Here is an 18,968-nt window from a genome sequence, read left to right on the forward strand (position 1 = left end):
ATTTCAATATTAAAATTATTGTGCATCATCAACAAGCAAGAAGAAAATATCTATATATAAATAATAAAATAGCATTGTAAACATTGTTTAAAAACTGAGAGAATCGATAATTCTGGGTCACTAGAAATTAGGCTACCTCGACATCCGGTATTCAAAAGGCTGAAACCAGACTTGACAACACTATTAGCATAATAAACGATTAGTCCATTGTAATGACAGGATCCCGATTAATATTAATGTAAATAGATGTAACTAAAACAAAGCACATTAGGTTAGAGTCAGGTAAAATAGCAAATAGAAATTTATTTTATGTGTTTGAAGAATAAAAGAATCTATTGCGTATTTTGAAAATATTGGTAAGCATTATACAACAATAATATCACACCCTAAATATACAATAGGTTTGGACCAAAAGCACGAGCCAGCAAACAACGTCACTAGTTTAAACGCCTGTCAGGCTGCAACAGAAAAATAATGCCTGACGACCTAATTTTGTCTGAACTGAGGGGGAAGAACTAGCGAGCGCACATGCGTATGATGCTTGTGGACATCTCTCATTCACAATTCATTTAGATCTAGACGAAGAAGCACCCTTTGCAGATTCAAGCTTCCGCAATTATCAGCTCAGAAACTCATTTTTTCATAATTGGTAAGATTTGATAAATTATATTCAAAATTTAAGTACAGCGCGCTCTATTCTAAGTACCCAAATTTGCCACGAATGACGTGCGCGCGTAAGTGCATGTCAGCGTGAACCCTGTGATGTTGCGTAAGAGCATCCTTCAGCCTGCGGCAAAATTGTAATTTTAAATAAATATACATCTAGTCATACAGAAACTGTAGATTCAATTGGAATAACCCTATTATAATTAGAAGGGCCTATAGGCCTATGCTTTTTCCTTTTTTGTGTTGTTTATAGGCAAATCTGATTTGTAGTCTAGCTAGAGATCGTGTGCCTGCAAACTTGTTTCACTCTCATCAATTGGACACTCACCCAAAAGTTTAATAATATTAAACCATTTATTTTGCATTATTTTTTTCTAGCTGTATTCTAGTTTCTACTTTTATGTTAGTATTAAAAGTTGCAACATTGTTAAAATTTAATTACATTTCATTTTTAAAAAATCAAAAGAAATGAATAGGTATTTTTTATGGAAAATGTTTACACCTAAGCTGTATTAAATGAGGCCTACAATATGGAGGCCAAATGTTAACATGTAAAAGTTGAAGATTCAAAAGATAAAGAGCCTATCCATACTGTCTATATGGAAACAATGAGTTTCCTCTTTAAAAGATGTTATTTGAAGTAACACTTTAATATACCTAAGTAGACAACGTTTACATGATATAATTTGAAGGTAAAAGTTGAGAAAGAAAATGTACTTAAAACTCAAGTGCAGGTTTATTATACCCAATAATTAGGATACCCTTGATGATAACAAAGCAGTAGCATTAATCAATACATTTTTTTCATTGTTTTACTATCTCATTTCCGGCTGGCAATCTAAACACAACAAAGTCTGAAGATTGGCTATATCCTCAAAATTAATAATCGTGTTTAGATGAGCAGTGCTATAAATGCCTGTGCACAAAAACAATTTTGTAGAATATTTACCAAACTGATTACTTACAGTGTACATATAGTCAGATTTTTGTTGATGAATTGATCTGCGTCATACTGCAGACGTCCTGCATTGAATTAATGAATGTAAATGTTTTTAAAATGCGATTGATATTTTTTGGAGAAAGAAAATATGGCCATCATTTTTTTTCACACTTTTATTTTCCTTCTTTATTATTCGGGCATTATTAATATTACTTAATTTCTTTAATTTAACCTTCAAAATGCATTCAAATGGTATGTAGGAGCATGGATATCGCCATGGTAGGGCGGGTTCCAGGATGTTGCAAAAAGTGGGACTAAACAGGGGGGTGTGTCCTCCCCTAAAAATAAATGTCCTAGAAAACATATTTCCTTTTCTTACAAATGTGAATCATTTATGAGAGAGTAAAGACTGTTATTCTACCTATGTTGTCAATTATTTTTTATCTTGTCGTAATTATGTGTAAAACAAAAAACACTTTTATGTTTATCTGACACAGTAATATGGTAAAACAAATACTAATAATTATAGTTTAATACATATTACAATTATGTTTAGGCCAGTGGAAATGCATTGTTTGGTTCTCTTCAGCACCTCTCAAAATGTTGGTGCTTCATTTTCTTCTTTCATCTTCAGATTCAATAGTCTTGTGTGCAACTTAAGATTAAGGTCACAAGTATAGCCTAACCAGTCGTGCTCTGTATAGCCAGACCTACATTTAACATTTAACAGCCATGTTTTGTGATTTAAATACAGTATATCGACAGAAAAGATTAAATATATCGCCAGTTTCATTTTTTAGGTCTCAGTTTATTTCTTTGAACAAAAAAACAAGATGAAAGATGAAATTGTTACAATGTTTAATAGATTTTCACATGAACCATGGCTTCATTAATACCTAAATAGATTTTTGTTTTTATATTAGAATACTGTATCTTAATTTATATTTTATTTCTATTTAAATGAATATCAAATTTAATTGTAAATATTTCTGTCTATAATTTTTTTTGTGTGTGTAAATGACTGTACTGAATACATATAAAACACATACCAGTAAATATTAATCTAACTGAAAATATTTATATTAATAAATATTAAAAAAAGAAATTATTAATTACTTATGACTTTCTTTCATTTAATTATTATTATGTTTTCCGCTGTTTATTTTTCTTGCAGGGAATTATGAATGAAAACAAACTATTTAAAACTTATTTAGCAGTATTTGTGAATTTAAAAGCGAAACACATATCCTCTTATGAATCTTAAGGGAATTAAATTGTTTAAATTTAGTTGAGAAAACCTAATAATAGCAATATACTACTTTAATTTTAAGATAAACAGTTTCCCTTCTGGATATTTATTAATTACAAGGTTCTGAATGGGTTCTCTTGAATCAGGATGTTGTGAATTAATTCCGTTGAAATGTTACAAATCTATTTATATAAACCTTTCCTACAGACAGCACTTTATTTTCTAACCTCATTTACTAGTCTAGTTAAATAGTTTCTGTTTTCTACACAAACATCTATTTAAATAGAAATTATATCATCCTGTTTACTATGAGAAGCATTTGCATTATTATTGTTTTAGCAAGTCTGAGTGTTAAGGTAACAAGTTTCAGCATCATCAGAATACCATAACAAACAAAAATATTGTAGTATTATGACACAGAACTTTTATAATATGCTGAATTTGTGTTGTTTTTCCCCTGAATTTTGTTGGTATAGGCCATGCTAAATGTTTTGTTTTTCATGCATAACAGAAAATAGACTTTCCTGTTTTTGTTTTGAAATTGCCAACTGATTTTTAGTATATGCATTATTTTTATCCTAAAAGAGAAAACAATATCTTATATGCCTTTGTAATGATAATAAATTATGATTCATAATTGAAAAATAAATAATTAATAAATTATAACTACTGTATGTTTACATTAAAACACGGAAGTTTTCATTGAGCATGTGTGTCTTTTTTTTATTTTTTTTAATTTTTATATAAATGAATTTAAAATAAAAAAAATTATAAAATAAAATTTAAATAATTTAAAATCAAAAAATTATGAAATAAAATTAAAGTATTATAATTAATTCATATATAATAATATTTTTAAACCAATACCAGTTATCTTCTCTAGTCAAACTATAAAATTCCTGACTGATTGTGCATTTTATTTTATATTTATTTATATTGTGAATGCATACCCAACATTTTTTATTAGCCCATTCAATTAAATTTGCCTAGAAAATAGGTTAAATAGGGCCAATCACACTCTACTAAACAGATGAAAATAAGATGTGAAATTAACCACTAGAATAAATTAAAATTATTACATGAATATATAATTATTGTTTGTATCTTTGTGGTTGTAAATATTATTGAACATGTTTGTTCCATGTACAAAAGCAATTTATGCTTAAACTGTTGTTGAAATCTAGGCAGCATCTGTATATCACCTGCGTTTTTAGATTATATATATAAGTTTACAGATAATTTTTGCTTTTACTGGACTTGATTGGTTATAATAGAATAGGTTGTATATTGTTGCTATTTTTTTCCAAAACCTTGACACATAATTATCTCTATTTTTTGCTTGAATTTATTTAGAATATATTGTCAGGGGTACAAATGGTAGCTATATTTTCAGTTAGCCAATCATAAAGCAGAAAATTATATTTGTTTTTTTTTACATAATTATACAACCATGGTTTACTTAAATTCCTAGGAATGAAAAGCAAAACATTGTATATCATTTTTCAATGTGAAATAATTCAAAACACTGACATCATTTTTTAATACATTTATTTTTATTATTTTTTGGAATTATTTATTCCAAATCATTTCACAAAGCAAAATATATAAATCATAGACAAAGTGATATTATGCCCTGTAAAATTATATTGAGGTTTTCAAAATAATTTCAAACCAAATTGAATTTTTTTTAACTAGCAATTTCAAAGGGATATATAATTATTAATTATTTGATGAAAATACTGTTATTAAAAATAGAAACAGCATTTACAGTATAAACAACACGAGTAAACAATATTGAAAATAAATCATAAATTGGGAAAAAATATGTCTAATTGAATTATATGCACAGCAACAGTATAGTTCTCATTAGTTTCATTTTTAATATTGTAAAATAATTAGTTTTAAAAGAAAAGTTCAACAAAATGAATTAAAAAATTAATCTCTAAATCCTGCTTATATTTGTTTATGTATTATTTTTTCAGCTATATATTTAGAAATATTAATGAAATTGGAAATAAAATTACCATTTGATGAGAAAAACAATATAGTTTCCATAAATAGTCATGAAATACTAGGTTTGTTGTTTGTAGAATGTATGAGCAAAATGTTACATATTTATTATGCGCAAAAAATTAATGTTGATTTGTGAACAATTTATGATAGGGTTACATTCATTAGATTGCTGATCAGCTTCCAGTTGTGTAACCAGCAACGAACTGTCCCAATTTCTAGTGCCTTCGTGCAAAGCTTAGAGGTGAACGATCTGGTAGTGTAGAACTAGGACGAGAATCCACACTGTTTCACTTAACTGCTATTTTTAACGCTCTCTGGAGGCTGTGATAGGAGTCAAATAAGTACGAACTGCCAAATGTAAGCAGAGTGACCTTGAGCCCATTTACACTATCCAATCACAGTAAAGCTTTTTACCATTGCGTGACCCATTTCTATTAGTGATGTCAAGCCTACAGCAGTTTTCCTGGAGTATGTATTAATGTGTTTATTTTGTCTGTGGATGCTTCGGTCAATTCCAGTTCGGTCTCTAACCTTGTCCAAGGCCAGCCTATTTCCAACTATTTATCCTTTTTCAGTTCCTACTAGACTATTTTTGACCTAATTTTGAGTGGTCTTTGTTCAAAGAGTTTATAAGGGGAAATGAAAAAGTGGTGTTTACATACCTCTCTAACAAAAAAAAAAAGTGTGCTCAAAATCATTGTTATAATTGTCACGTTCTAGTCCTATTTGATGGTGATAATGTAAACAACTATTATATTGAAAACAGCCTCCTTAACAAGTGTATTTGAATCATATGTCTACTTAACTAAATATTTATTAATCAACTTGATATTAAAATATAAATAATGATAGTTGGACCACGGAGCTATAAATCTTATAGCTCGATGACATTTCTCAGTGATATTAACCTATACTCTAATAATTTTAATTTTCCAAAAGAACTACTGCAAACATAAATAAATGAGTATAAATTAGTGATAATATTATAGCTAAATTATGAATATGTAAAATGTGTAAATTATGTAATTAAATGTCCTCTATGAATTTAGTCATACCTAAATTCAAATTTAAACCTTTGATATAAATATTAGGGATATCAAAATTAGATTTTTAGCATATTATATAGAGAAAACTTTAAACTGCCCATTGATATAAAATAAACAATTATAACACTTTGGATAAGTTATTTTAGGTGAGTGTAGAAAGATTAATACTGTACTGAATTTAAATTATAAATAATCAAGTAGAAAAGGAAAGATTGAGCCAATATGTTTTTTATTAGGAGATGATATTATTTATATCCTCATGTGCAAATATTTTTATATATATTCTAAGAATTTTGTTTTGTCTCTTTGTAGATTTAGGTTTTCTGTTGTGAATCCATTTGCCTATGTGAGTGCTACAGGAAGTTCTCTAGTGCACTTTCCTCATTGCTTGGTAGATTTTGACTTGTGTACTTGACCTGTTGTGGAGTTCCCTATAGATTTGATGGGGACTACAAACAGAGTTGATTAAAGCAACATCAGGGTTAACCTGGGCCTCCAGTGAGCTATTAATTGTGTTAGACTTAATGGTCGGCCAATGGCCTATACCCCTGGAGAGAGCAACCTTGGTTAGGGCCTTGCTCTGCTTTGTCTACTGTATGCATATTAGGAAGATGAGCAGAGGATGAACATTTAAAATAATATAAAAACATGTTGAGAGAAACATCTCCATTTCTCCAAAATGTAAATAATTTCTATACAGTACATACATAGAGGTGTTGATATGATTTGATGTGTTTATACTTGCCAAACAAAATTATTGTCAATATTTACAAAGCAATTGTATACAACCTGAAAAGTACAACCAACCTTTATAACCTTTAACCTCCACGCTCCTAAACATATATATTTTTTAATAATAAATAATATTTGATAATATCAAATATAATATATTTCTGATTTCCCCAAATTTTTGCTTTTTAATAAAATAAATTATTCATTATCGTACTCTACATCAAATTGTAATGACTTTCTCATAAATAATAATTATAATTGATTGATGTTTTGTTAATAATTATTTAAGCAAATTTTAGCTGCCTGAAACTAGAACATTTCTAGGTTAAGCAAATACGACAATCGAAATAGGTCGTTCGATTTGTATTTCTGAAATTTGCATTTCGCATCTACGCATTTGAATGCATAACAAATGACATATTAACTGCACTAAATTCACATTTGAAATAATTATTGTACAAGGTCATTTTAAAAGTCTGTTGTTCAATTAATCTTGGCAAATAGAAAAATCTTTTAAGAAAATGAATCTTATTTTATTCTATTATTTTCTGTATCCATCTTTTATAGGATTGTTTCTGCTAAATGCTGAATAAACTGTAATGAAAAAATTACCACATTTCATTTTGTCCTCCCAAATAATGGTTTGGGACTCGTCAGAGAATCAACTATAAAATTTCAACTACCCAAAATGCAATGCGGAAAAACGGTCAAGATGTTACTCTAGTTGACTCAATAGTGGGCAACCGAATAATCAATATTTTGCATGGAATAGCATCAAGTTGAATGGCATTAACAGGTTAAAATGGCATTCACATACTTAATCAATTGGGTTTTTAAAATTTCATCAGAGATGTTCGCAGTTGGTCTTGAGATTTCTTTTTTCGTACAGAAAAAAATGAAAAAAAGTTTATCACAAATAATTAATGTTTATGAGTGTAATAGTACAAACAATGGCATGAGTTGAATGATGAAAGTTTATATTTCAACAAAGCCATTATTTACTAAGCCGGGGAGGGCCCAGGCTGGTTTCCAATATCCCCACCCATGGAGCTCCAACTAATAGTGCTCACTGCTGGTCTTGAATATAATGATTAAAAAATGAATTTGTACCAGTTCATACATACAATAGACATGTACTCAAGTCATATATCTGTTTTATCATACAGACATTTTGAAGATGACACTTTGATTGATAATCCAATTACTAAGTAAAATAAATGTGTCTGCAATTTCTCTACATTAATTTAAACTTTTGATTCCTTGTTCTAGACAATTTATCTAATTGATGAGTTATATTTATAGACTAAGGGAAAGTTTTTAAGTAATCTTTTTTTTTTTTATGTTTGTAATGAATTTGTCTTGTTTTATAAAGACCACTTCATATATTTTCTCCAACTTTCACATCACACATGCATTCAAGTTCTTATATAATAATAATAATAGTACGAATTTGTAACGCGCCAATTCCAGCAGTAAGTGATCAAAGGCTCAATCTGAAAGAAAAGGATGAGTTTTCAAGGCAGATTTAAAGGCGATAGTAGACGAACATGATCTAATAGAGGCGGGTAGGTCATTCCATAAGCGAGAGGCAGCAGAAGTGAAGGTGCTTAAGCCATACGTTTTATATATATATATATAAGAACAGCACAATTTTATAACACTGTATATTGAAAACTTAACCAAACTTATAAGGTACAATCAACTCTTAAACATAGAGTTACCGTATTCATAAATTGTGAATACGTCTCAATTTGACCAACGCATAGTTACATGTCTGGCATGCATATCTACGCAGTCAACTTTTAACCATAACGTTAAGTCGCAACTGGACCGACATGTTTCTGTAACAGTTTTCTTTCAGGTTTTTAAAAACCAATCAATAGAAGATGCTATAACATTAAACCTATTTTATAGTAGAAAAGAGCTGAGCAGCAGAAATGTTCAGCTTAAAACACTGAGCGACATACTGATAGTGTTGTTAAGAGATGTAGCTAAAGACCATAAGTGATGGTTGACCTTTGTGTTGGACAGATGATGTTTTTCATACATGAACTAACAGACTCTGTACCCATATAATAATATGGATTTTGTGTGTTGGGAAGTTTATATATAACATTATTATGTAACATTATTATATAACATTATTACGAAATAAAAACGTAGATTATCATGCATCTTCCATCAGAAGGTTAGAAGGTACTATATTTACTGACAATGAAGATTGTTTTATTTAGTTTTAATAAATCTTAAATCAAAAATCTAAAACCAAAGCTGTTAAACCTATTAATTAATTAAAAGCCCATGTGGAAAACCTATGCATTTATGCCTCAAACCTACCAACTGTCCCCATTTGAAATGCCTCAAACATTCAACCCATGTCCATTTAGCATTTTTGACCTACTTCCAAAATCATGATGACTGCCCTGCCTTGTTAAATAGAACAGTCAATCTTTCAACTCATGATATATTCTCACCATTCCACTCATAAACATTCATTATTTGTATACCTCACCAAGTATTCTAAGGTAACTTTTTATTCAATCAATCTGCTGCTTGCATTTTGAATGTCAAAGGCTAGACAGAAGACTAGGCCATCAAATGGTGTCTTATAAAGGCCTTAACAAATAATGTTGCAATAAAGTATAGCAATGAATACTTGATTTTATGTGGAAATGAAAGAATTCTCAATTAAGAAAGTCTTTAAATAGCATCCTAAAATAGTCTACAAACATCCTCCGCCTCCACCTTATTTGTTTTCCCCTGTTGTATGATGTTGTTTGTTTTAAACTTAACTGGCTGTTAAAGTACACTCAGAGGCTAGGTATCTGACCTAATTTCAAATCTTAATTGTGTGTTCTCTAGAGACAATGTGGGCAATTAACCACTGGGAAATATTCAATGTGGATGTGATGTAGGAAACATAATTGTATGTGATAACTTGATTTTATTTTAATTGCCATATAGTGATAGTATAAATTAATTTTATGTACTAAAAACAGATACAAACCCGAGCCTAATTTTTGTTATCACACATTTTTTCCAATTAATTTTTAATATTTTGATGACCGGTCATGGTTACAGACTTTCTTTTTCATATTGTTCCTATTAAAACAGATTAGGAGTTTGCAGACAAGTTATTTCTGGTTATTTATAATTAACTTTAGTAAACTTCCTGTTCTGACTTTTTCCACACTATTACTACTAAGCATTTGGATTATTTCCTGGAAAATATCAGGGGAATTGTATGGAAATAGTTTTTCTCTTAAGTGTCCAGTATTAAACAAGTTTCAATTCGGGAAACAAGTCAAATACATTGTTTTTGGCATATGATCAATACAGAAAACATTGTTGCTCCGAGTCTGTGATACTACTTTATTTATGCTGTATATTCCAACTGATATTTTAAGCCAAGTTAACATAAGAAATTTACAGGGTAACCGAAACAGGTAAGATGTAGATTTGTTTAGTTTATAAAATATCAATTATTTTGTTAAAAACTATTTTTTTTAAACAATTTACACTATTTATCATTGAAATACTAATTTTCAGTGATAAAGTGCCTATGAATGGTTAAAGTTCCTTTTAATAGACCATATAAGATAGTCCTTTTGGAAATTGAGTTATTGCTTTTAGCAAGCTTGTTTAGGGAGTACCATAGGGATATTATACAATATCTTTAAAAAGTACCCAATAAGACATATAAATCACTTTGAAGATATTAGAATTGTGAATTTAAATTCCCATTAATTTTGTTTAGCTTGTCATTAAAATGTAGTCAATTCAGGTAAGTTTTACCTTGGAAAAAATTAATAACCAAGTTTGTTTAAACTTATGATATTTAATTAAAGCAGGACAGTAGGTTGGTAAGGGTTCGATGATGACGATTGATGATGACTTTTTCACATAGGCCTTTGACAACCCACTGGCTTGAACAGAGATTTTTCCCTTTTCTTGTGACAACCACTAGAAAGTGTAGAAAGTGTATACGTTTTATACTGTTATATAGGATGATCATTTATCAGAACATTTCTAATGGGTACTGTTGGTTTTATAGGTCAATGCTCATATAAAGGCTATAAATGTGAATACAAGTTGACAGCTACATAAAATAAACAAAGACATTCTTTTTAAATTTCATTGTAAAAGTTTATTATTTCAGGACTGGTTAATAATAACCTATATCCCCTTAGCCAGCAAAAAATAGAAACATTAACAATACTGTTAGAACAGTATGTTATTAAATTTACAGATGACACTGACATGACCTGACCAATTTTTTATTTCTATGGAAGTGATTAACTTTATTAAAACTACAAAATAACATTTCAAAGTCTGATTTAATTAATCTTAATTGTTCATGTTTTTGGGGGACAATACATCTTTAAGTCTAAATGCCAAATGTTTATAATGCATAATAATGAAAATTAACAATTGAAAATACTAAAACTATTGGTGCTGAAAAATAGACTTTCAAAAACATGGTATTTTTGTTTTTACTTTCTAAATCTTATTTTAATATAGATGTTATTTTGTATTAATTTAATGTCTAAGTAGTTTATTTATAAATAAATTTATATTTATAATGCAAAAAGCTCATTCAGAATTAGATAACTCCACAAATACTTCGGACAAAATCAGGAATTACTACATGGCCCCGGAGCAAACACTCATGGATCTGGGAAAACTTTATGGGAGTGTGCAGATAGGGTCATGCCTTATGTTATGCTACTTGTCGAATTTGGTTATTTCTAGATATTTTTAGCTGCTAATTGTCAAAACATGATGTGAAGATATGGGATAATTCACAAGAAGCCAGTTTTGAAAAGCCAAATCAAAAAGAAGATTTTCTGTATAGTATTATTTATAGTAATAATAATAGTAATAATGATATAAATAAAAACTGTAATCAATTTATTTAACATTCAATGTTTTTTAGGCCTAAACCTTGACTACTGTTTTAAATATTATAGGTATTGTGCCAGCGATTATAAATTACAGCAACCATGAGCTAGATCATTAATTACAGCAACCATGAGCTAGATCATTAATTATAGCAACCATGAGCTAGATCATTAATTACAGCAACCATGAGCTAGATCATTAATTACAGCAACCATGAGCTAGATCATTAATTATAGCAACCATGAGCTAGATCATTAATTACAGCAACCATGAGCTAGATCATTAATTACAGCAACCATGAGCTAGATCATTAATTACAGCAACCATGAGCTAGATCATTAATTACAGCAACCATGAGCTAGATCATTAATTACAGCAACCATGAGCTAGATCATTAATTACAGCAACCATGAGCTAGATCATTAATTACAGCAACCATGAGCTAGATCATTAATTACAGCAACCATGAGCTAGATCATTAATTACAGCAACCATGAGCTAGATCATTAATTACAGCAACCATGAGCTAGATCATTAATTACAGCAACCATGAGCTAGATCATTAATTACAGCAACCATGAGCTAGATCATTAATTACAGCAACCATGAGCTAGATCATTAATTACAGCAACCATGAGCTAGATCATTAATTACAGCAACCATGAGCTAGATCATTAATTACAGCAACCATGAACTAGATCATTAATTACAGCAACCATGAGCTAGATCATTAATTACAGCAACCATGAGCTAGATCATTAATTACAGCAACCATGAGCTAGATCATTAATTACAGCAACCATGAGCTAGATCATTAATTACAGCAACCATGAGCTAGATCATTAATTACAGCAACCATGAGCTAGATCATTAATTACAGCAACCATGAGCTAGATCATTAATTACAGCAACCATGAGCTAGATCATTAATTACAGCAACCATGAGCTAGATCATTAATTACAGCAACCATGAGCTAGATCATTAATTACAGCAACCATGAGCTAGATCATTAATTACAGCAACCATGAGCTAGATCATTAATTACAGCAACCATGAGCTAGATCATTAATTACAGCAACCATGAGCTAGATCATTAATTACAGCAACCATGAGCTAGATCATTAATTACAGCAACCATGAGCTAGATCATTAATTACAGCAACCATGAGCTAGATCATTAATTACAGCAACCATGAGCTAGATCATTAATTACAGCAACCATGAGCTAGATCATTAATTACAGCAACCATGAGCTAGATCATTAATTACAGCAACCATGAGCTAGATCATTAATTACAGCAACCATGAGCTAGATCATTAATTACAGCAACCATGAGCTAGATCATTAATTACAGCAACCATGAGCTAGATCATTAAACTTTTTATAAGAACCAGGACTTTTAATACTGTAGTACACAATATTTGATTATTTTAAATATAAATTGGAAATAGTACATACATGTATATGATAAATAGTGACTTTGGTAATTGATTCGATGTAATTTGGCCTAAAAAATTGATGTGGTCTAGCTTCTTTAAATCAGTTAAGTACATAATTTTTAGCATGGAGTAAAGGTTTAAGCCGGAAATTTACTTTTACGATGGTTCAGCTTACACAGTGAATCGCGTACGCTTTAACAGTTAATTGATGGCCATGTAAAGTTGGTAGAGACTTCCGTCTACTTCCGTGTTATCAGTCCTGGTGATGCGTGATCTACAAGCTGTAGTAGACCAGCTAGCCACGAGGCAGCTATTCAACAGAGAAAAAGTGCTGTTGTCGTGATAGGCCTACTGTCTGATATAGGCAGAAAAAAGGATAGTTTGATTTGGAATTCATTAATACCACTATAACAAAATCCTATAATGCTTTATCCCACATGTGGAGTTATAGTACTAAGAACCATTAGCAATTTACCATTGGTAACCAAATATTCATTTTACATACAAGCCATTGACCACTACAGTAGATCCTATATATCGATCATTGTACAATAGATCATATTCAGTAGGCCTACATATTTCAGTAATGGCAATGATTATAGCCAATGGGTTAAAAAAAAAAACAAAGTGGATTTAGAATAGTAACCTCAGTAAGGCAACAAAAAATGAAAATCAGTGTGTAAACTATCAAATTAAATCGTCACATAAAGTATTGGCCACAAATTTTTGAAAGCAGTGCTTTATAGTATGATGTGATTGGTGTACCCTTATAAAACTACAACCTTTTGGTCTTGCTAGAACAACTCAGAAGTATTTGATCCAACAACAGCAAGTAGATTGATTATGCAATCTTAAAATTGTTTGGGTTCACATCCTTGCATTGCATGTAGGGAAACAGGTTTCAGCGAAGTAGTACTTTATCCATTGTTATGTTAGTAAAACCAACATAAAATCTAATATAATAAGGAGTTAATATACCTGTATGTTAGGATGTATTTTCAAGCTGAATATCTGGCAGTTTGATATCGGAAATAGTAAATTTGAGTTTTAATAACGTCTAATGTTTTAATATATCGAGTTTCTGTTAGTTATGGGTATTATACAAGTCATTACATTGCATTAAAAAAATTGTAGACCATACCACACCGTCTGAAAATTGGATTTATTTATTTTTTTTACAACAGGTGATGATTTTTTGTTGTAAGTGTCTGCGTAATTACTGTTGTTGGTTTGCTGCTACCTTCTTGTCACGAAATATATGTTGTATTCTCTCTAGATATTGCTAACTTGGAAATTGCCTTAACTAGGTCACCACGACAATGAACCTCAAGGGATGATGCCATGAAATCTCTATAGAATTCATGTTGTATTTATTGCTAGTATAAATGACTGCGCCAGTGCAAAATCTATGGGATTGTTGCCAGTGCATGTTCTTAGATAATTCTATTCTTGGCATTTAAGATGAGTTTGTGCTAACTAGACTTCATAACAAAAATAACTTTAATGAATAACCTAGTACTAGTTCTAATAAAAAAAGTAAAGTAAATTTTCATTTTAAATGTTAAATCATTATAATGATTGTCATACCAACTACCTAAGTATATATCACTTGTTTTATTCTCGATAATTTTTAACAAATAAAATAAACCATCAGCCATTTGCTGACAATTTTTCTTTACATATAAAATATATGTAATAAATAAAATGAATTGTATATCAATTAAAAAATATATAAAAGCAGATTAATCAATTTCTTTAAATTAATCGTTATTTAAGGGTGACCCAAAACGGAAAGGCTGAAATGCATGAGACCCTCAAACAGTTACAAAAAAACAGTATACACATGAAACCTAACAAATTTTTCTAGAGAGGCGTAGATCTATGTGACAAAAAGCTATATAAGCTACTATAATCAATTACAGTATACATCCCATTATATAAATGTCTGTTTCTGGTACAGTAAAAACATTACCATTTTTGTACGTACTTGACTGGATCTCAATATGACTATAATATGAGTACCATTGTGTTTCATGAGAAGAACTTTATATAAAAGATATGTTCAAATTAATGATTACTATTTTTGATAATGGACATTTTTTTTTGCATCCATGAAAAAAAAACATAAATAACAAATTTTGTGTACACAAATTCCTGATATTTATACAGTAGGCCTAACAATAGCTATACTTTATAGTACAGTAATAATTAATGTTGAATAAATACTGGTACTCCAATAGTGTACTCTCATATTTAGTATTATAGAATTTAAATATACAGTATATAATAATAATATATAAAACAAGCTTGTTCTATTTAGCAATACTTTGTCCATTGTCTTGAGGAATTAGGTTAATTTAGACAAAGGTTGAGAATACAGTCTATGGCTGTTAAAGTACCATATGATGTATACTGTTTAATTGCAGTACATTTATAAAGGCCTACCATCACCTATTATACTATTTTCCGGTTTAAGGGTACATTCACCCATATTTCACCTTAAATATTTAGGTCATTACACAATTTCCTTCAACTAATCCAGTGGCCTTGATAGAGCTTTCATGTTGAAAGCATCAAAATAGAAAATAGGTGTTATTGCTATTTCGATCAGTCTATTGTTATCTTAGTTTATTGAATAGTTCTATATTTAGTTCAACTTTATTGTTGTTTTTGTAGATAAAGTGGAAAACCCATTTCTGTTTTTATACTATGCTTTTACTTTTTTTATTGTCATACTATAAAATTAAACATCATTGATACTGTATCTTCAAAGACATTATAACTGGGTCAAATCTTTCTCATTTTCTCTCTATCAATATATTTTATATTTTCAAGTGCAAACGAAATGAAAATCGTTTCTACCTCTATTCCCTTGTGTTTTGTATTGCGTATCTTAGTATCCGAATTCAAAAGAAAAGAAATATTATATATTATTTTTCCAAACGAAAAAAGTGATACTATAGAAATGAGAATCCATATTTCAACATCATACTTTACACATTTTTATCTCAAAATCCTTGATGCAATTCTCTTTAATAATAACTATATATCGACTGAAACATTGCTGGCACCACGTCTCTTCTATAGTTAATGGATCTTGCTTGAACGAGCAATCTGCATAAATAATGGAAGAATGAACTAGGTTAGCTAGATTTCAAGGGCATCGACCTACATATTGTTTTCTCTCAGGGTGTTTTCGTAGTTGATCGCTATTGCGATTGGAAGGTGTAGTACTTCTATGTGTTTACCAAGAGGAAACGTATCCTCACTATATCTTGATTATCCTTTTGAAAGGCTGTTACAGAGTCATTCACGTCTAATTTACTCACTTATTGAGGTTCTGCTGTATATACAAGTTATGAGTTTATTATTATTTAAAATACCTGTGATGAAGAATATGAATGCCTGTAAATATAATCTAATATTATTTATTACTGTGTGCATGAAATATATATTAATAATTGTTTACAATTAGAATTATAAATTATTTTAGAATATCAATCAGACATGCAGGGCAGATCCAGAATGTTGAACTACAGTATAACAGCATGCCAGGCTACAACATGTTAACACATTAGAAGTACATAGTCTAAAGTTGGCCAACCAAATTAGAGTGCTGGCAAACATTGCACGCTACTTTTCAACAAGCAGGATATGTGCGTGCAAACACATCTAGTATTAAATATTATGACACTCTCTGCGTAATGCTCAACTACAATACACTACAACATTTTTAATGATCTACCTATAAAAATAAGAACTGAACTACAGTAGAAAATACATTTTTATATTTGTATACACATGAATGAAATATTTGTAAAAAAATAACCTGGTAAAATACGGTATATTATTAATATAATAAACAATTTTGAAACAGTAGGTTTTGTGAAAAGTTTAATGCGTCCAGAATGAGTTAACTAAATTAATAAACAAGAAAATTAAAGATTTGAAAGTCAGTATTTTTAAATATTGACTTTAATACTATAAAAATAAAATATTAAGTAATGTACACATTGCCTGTTACAGAACCTCTTGAATATTTTCCATTGACAGAAACAAGCAGACATCACCAAAGATCTGATGACGAATATTTTAAAAATACATTTTAGTCGACTATTCACGCTATAATGAGTTATGAAAATTAATATATTCATAGGTAATAACTAGTATATGATGATCATTATATTTCACTCATTAAAAGTGTGCTAACCTAGATCATGGCCTAGTTAACATCTTACTTTTGCATACTGGATTGAAATGATTTGTATGGTTATAGGGACAAGCAGAATTGCAAAATATAGATTTTTATAAGTTTAGGCTTTATAACCATTGGTAAAACTATAGCTATATAGAATAACATGTCACATTCTTTTAAAAACAATTTCTAATTGTTTAGCATATGTTTGGCTATTCAATATTTCAGTAAACATTTTGGTGGTGGTGGGAGGTGGGAGGAGCGGGCCAGGGGAAGTTCTAATAATAAAGTACTTATTATTTTATTTTATTATAGGAACATATGTATTGTATGTTATTATTATTAAAGCAACAATGTTGGTGTTATTTTTTCCTTGTTGAGTTAAACAGTAGTGCCACCATTGTGACAGTCAGTGATATCAGTGTAGGATACTACATACAGAACTGTTCTAGAACAATTATATGTATATAGGCCTAATATTGTGTAGCATAACTATTTATTTTTAGAACTTTTAGCAGGTTGGTGTTCTATATTTCTTTAGACAGTTAGAAGTTTGAATTGTAGAAATGCAGGACATGATAAAATAGATGCTTTCCAATCATCTATAGAAGTTGCCATTTGAACTCCTCTTATTATTCAATGTCAAAATCAAGATGTTTTCTTTTTAAAAGACAACCCTGATTTATCTCTTGTTTGACCTGATTTGAGTATCTAAAAATACACTCAAAGATTGTTGGCATCATCCATTTATTATGTAACTTGACTTGATTGCATAAAAAAGGAGGGATGTTTTTAAATGAGGAATAGTGTAGGTACATTCGATTCCTTGTAAATATTATGAATTCAATCAATATTTATTATATTTTTTATTATTTTTTTTTAACCATTGTGCTTACACCAAAATAACTTGGTCGGTGTTGACCAAAAATGATTCTTTATGTGTGGAAATTGTGCATTTTGTGTAGGGTTTGGTACTGTATTATATTATGGCTTCCATTGATTTTCTTCTGGCTTGATTTATATAATATAAGATTTTACAATGTGTGAGTTTAATGTAACTTAAAATATGCTTAACCAAGTCAATCATTTCCATGTAAAGAACTCACTAGATTACATAATATACAGTATAAAATGTATTCTCATACTGTAAGTGCAATTATTCTCAAATAAATGAGCTTTAGCTAAAATTGGCACTCACGAAGCCTATCCTAACCTATCACAATATCCTATTAACCATATTCCACCGGCTTTAGGCCAAATAAAAAAATACACATCAACCTCTGAGTACTTTTCAGGAGAGGGAGGGCGTTTTTTTTCCCCTTAAAGTACTATAGGACATTGATATATGCTACCAATACCATTTTAAAATAAACTGACACTGTCTCTTTAAAACATGAACATACATACAGTACATTTTCAACTTCAACAATAACCATAATGTAATAAAATAAAAACTAAAAAAACAGAGGCAGCTCAAAAATCAGGTGGGGGCGGTGAAGCTTAAAGACCCCTTCCCTGCAATTTTGGCCGTTTTTTGGAAAATAATACATATATCACTTTAAAAACATTAAACCATGTCATTCCTTGTCTTAAATGTACGTTTTATGGTAAATTATGATAAAAAGTGAGAAACAATGCACTACCTAAGTAGCTCGCGGCGATCGACCTCTCGTGGACGGTCTTAGGCCTAGCCTAGCTAGGCTTAGTTTTGTAGGCCTAGCTGGTAAACATCGGTAACGTACGAACATCGTACGCTAGCTATATACCTAGCCTGACGTTGTATA

The 18,968-nt window shown here is 29.9% G+C and overlaps 1 protein-coding gene across 2 annotated transcripts in view; it reads left to right on the plus strand.

The window, feature by feature from the left end:
- The first annotated feature begins 515 nt into the window (after window positions 1-515).
- LOC144844938 (nuclear receptor subfamily 1 group D member 2-like) overlaps window positions 516-18,968 on the plus strand; it is a 30,661-nt gene continuing 12,208 nt past the window's right edge. The window contains exon 1 of one of the 2 annotated variants that reach the window (XM_078702056.1): window positions 516-649. The gene's annotated coding sequence lies outside the window, so the exon portion shown is untranslated. Of the gene's footprint in view, window positions 650-9,963; window positions 10,093-18,968 lie in introns of those variants that run through there. The other variant, XM_078702063.1, reaches the window with a different exon arrangement.

This window comes from Antedon bifida, chromosome 1 (genome assembly GCF_963402885.1).
Source record: "Antedon bifida chromosome 1, ecAntBifi1.1, whole genome shotgun sequence".
Taxonomy (NCBI): domain Eukaryota; kingdom Metazoa; phylum Echinodermata; class Crinoidea; order Comatulida; family Antedonidae; genus Antedon; species Antedon bifida.